Source organism: Triturus cristatus, chromosome 3_1, assembly GCF_964204655.1.
Source record: "Triturus cristatus chromosome 3_1, aTriCri1.1, whole genome shotgun sequence".
Classification (NCBI taxonomy): Eukaryota; Metazoa; Chordata; class Amphibia; order Caudata; family Salamandridae; genus Triturus; species Triturus cristatus.
The window spans coordinates 106,573,742-106,576,796 of NC_140583.1; the positions used below are offsets into that span (position 1 = coordinate 106,573,742).

General features: G+C 40.9%; 1 pseudogene; it reads right to left on the bottom strand.

The window, feature by feature from the left end:
• Positions 1–1,254: 1,254 nt before the first annotated feature.
• LOC146859783 (uncharacterized) lies at positions 1,255–2,441 on the bottom strand (annotated as a pseudogene).
• Between the last annotated feature and the right edge of the window lie 614 nt (positions 2,442–3,055).

A 3,055-nucleotide genomic window follows, 5' to 3' on the forward strand; every position in this document is an offset into this window, starting at 1 on the left:
AGGCATTACATTTTTGGGGGGGGACAGAGACAACCTTGTGGACTTTCCAGGGAATCTATGTAAACCGCCTGTGTGAGAACCGTATACCCTGTTAAACTAATACAATTGCATAGTTGTGAAGTAAAATATTGAGAAAGTCAGGCATGTAGTCACAGTCTGAAGTATGCTTTATTGTTATTTACATTCACAAAGTAATTAGATCAAATTCCCCAAAAAGTTTATGAATCTTCATTCACCAAGCAAACAAAGGTGGGACAAAAAAAAGGAAGATTAAACTAAACGCTCTTAGCGACATTCCTAAACCTCAAAATGCAATTGGATTAAATATTATTTTATTTTTTTTGCTATAGGAATCTGTAATAAAATGATGAACTTGAATTTGCAAAGCCAAATAATTTATTGCGCTGTTCAGGGCAGAGGACAAATTCTTTCGCTATTGTTTGTAGTTACCTAAGTCCACCATCTCTTTATGTATGTTGCACTTGGCAGCATAATTCAGTCTTTTCTGGGACATAGTTTATCTTAGTAAAGTTTTCAGTCAGTGGAGACCACTAGAGCTTCTCTCAGCCTCACAAGAAGATACCTGAATATCCCAAAGTATCTGTAGTAGCTTTCTCATTCTGTGAAAAGAAAGTATTGCACTTCTTGCTACATTCACGGCCGCTAGTAGCCCTGACATAGTTCGCCGGCATCCTTGCATCGTAATATTCAAAAGATCAAGAAGCTGCAGTACTTGTTGAGCAATTGGAAGACCTAGGACAGTTGTTCCTCTCTGAAGCTGTGCCAGCAAACCACGAGCATGAGCTGACACATAAGTACTGAACTTGAATGTTAATCCTTGTTCGAGGTTTTCCAGAATAGATAAATAATTATCTATTACCTTTCTTACAGTTTTTACATGGACCGTCCAGCGTGTTGGACACTGTCGCTTTATTTTTAACACATTTGCAGGGTCTTCTACACTGTGCTGAATGAGGTCTGAGAATGTTTTATGGCTTGCCGTAGATTGCCCAAACAGATTCCCAAGTTCTTGGACATAAAGTAGTGTATCTTCCATTATGGAACACTTATGTGCTGCAGCCTGTATAACCTGACTTGTACAATGTGTTCCAGAATGGACATAAAGAGCAGGTGGTTGTTATTAGCATATTAACGCTTGTGCAACATGGTATTTCGTTGCCATATTTGCTGTACCATCATATGTTTGTGCTCTGAGCTTTGATAGAGAAAGACAATGGCGGCATAAAACATCCTTTAAAATTGTACCCTCATGAGGGTACAGATCTTGGTCAGTGTAATGAACACAAAACATGCTTGTTCCTGACCAGATATATCCTGTGTGCCATCAACAACTACTGCGTATGGATTGTCACCAATATTTATACAAATTGTATGCAAAATTGCATGGGACAATAACTGAAGAACTTCATTTTGGATGTCTGGGCTGAGATATTCTACTCGATTTGCTGTAATCCACTGTTTCAAAGAAGGTACATCATCTGCTCATGCACTAAGAAATTGATGGAAATTCCCATCGCTGTCATCATGACCTCGAAGAGCAAGACCTTATTTTGCCAGAAGAGCTATAGTATGAATGATTTTGTTAAGGCAAAGCCAGGCTTTTTTCTGTTGTTGTTGGACCAGCTGTGATAACTGTTGTTTGATTGGTTGGCCTCATCTATACTGTGCTAGTTGGCTCAGCGCATATGAATGAGCATAACTATTCTGATGTTTACCATCTATTGCCTTCTTCCACTTGGTACAACTGATGCTGCAAAATGCTTCCTCTGTGTACCTGGAAAGCTCAGTAAAATTCAGTGACTTAGCTTTTGCACAGAAAAAAATCATAGCACTCCTGCCATTCTGTCGCTGTAATGAAGCCAGGGAAAATCCTGGAGCCATCTCCCTTGAAAACGCAGAATGCGCTTTTCCTTTGTTTGTGATTGTGTTACAATGATTTGAATAGACAATGTGCTCTCAACTGGTGTAACACAGGCCCCCGCAGTGTAGGGGGACCCCCAAGCTCTGAGGGGCCCCCTAAGCACTGTACTCTGACCGAGAGCTCCCGATCGTGTCCAGAGGGAGGCCTTCCACATACCTTGCAGGAAGGCCCCCACAAGTTTTGTGATGCCAGTGGTGCTCTCATGCAGTTGGTTTGGTGCGTCTGTGCTTCCAAGTGTTCCCTTGTTATCCTGAAGACTGGTTGTTGTTGCAGAAGAACTGCTGCTTGATTCGTCTGAGACAGTGACAGCTCCACAAAATGTTCCCGGGACTGGGGCGTAATCACTTGATATTTCTGAATCTGCAGCCCTAACGCCATATTGAATTGCAGACTGCAGCTCCGGCGTATCATTGCAATGAATCCTATAAGTTTCTGAGTTGCCTGAACAGAAGTTCACTTCAGTTGGCCGTTTCTTTGCAAAGAATTTCCGGATATTCATTCTAGGAAAAAAGGAACAAATAAGACTGTAGCAGTTGCCATTTGGGAACACGCTAAAAAATGAACTGCAGTTTAAAATTTGCAAACAATCTTTTGTCTGTGTCCTCACATGTAATCAACAGAGGAAGTGTTAGAGGCAAGCCCTGTGTTCAGTATATGGATCCCAAAGTAGTGTGACAATGAGGGGAAGTGATGGGTGTGCAAAGGCTCCAAACATGGTCTATCCAGCTGCTTTATAACACCTTTAGGTTTCCACAGTAAGAGCATTCTAGTCAGCATCTTACTTGACTAAAGTGTTTAAGCAATACATGACACCGCAGCACATATTTTACAGTGGCAGAGGAACCTACCTGAAAAATCTGCTTTAGCTGAAGATGAAAGGCAATGTAGTCAAACAGATTCCCGAATACCGAAGTGCTTTTAAATCAATGTGGCAAAAAGAAATCTGTTGGGGAACATCATATGACACTGTAAGGCTTTTGATTTTAGTCACAGTAATATACGTACAGTATTACAGAACTGATCACTACACAGCATAGAAAGAGAAAATGCACAAATTATGCGTTGGTGAGAAAGGGAGTGCATTATCACAATTTAGCCAAAAAAGCATTCAAA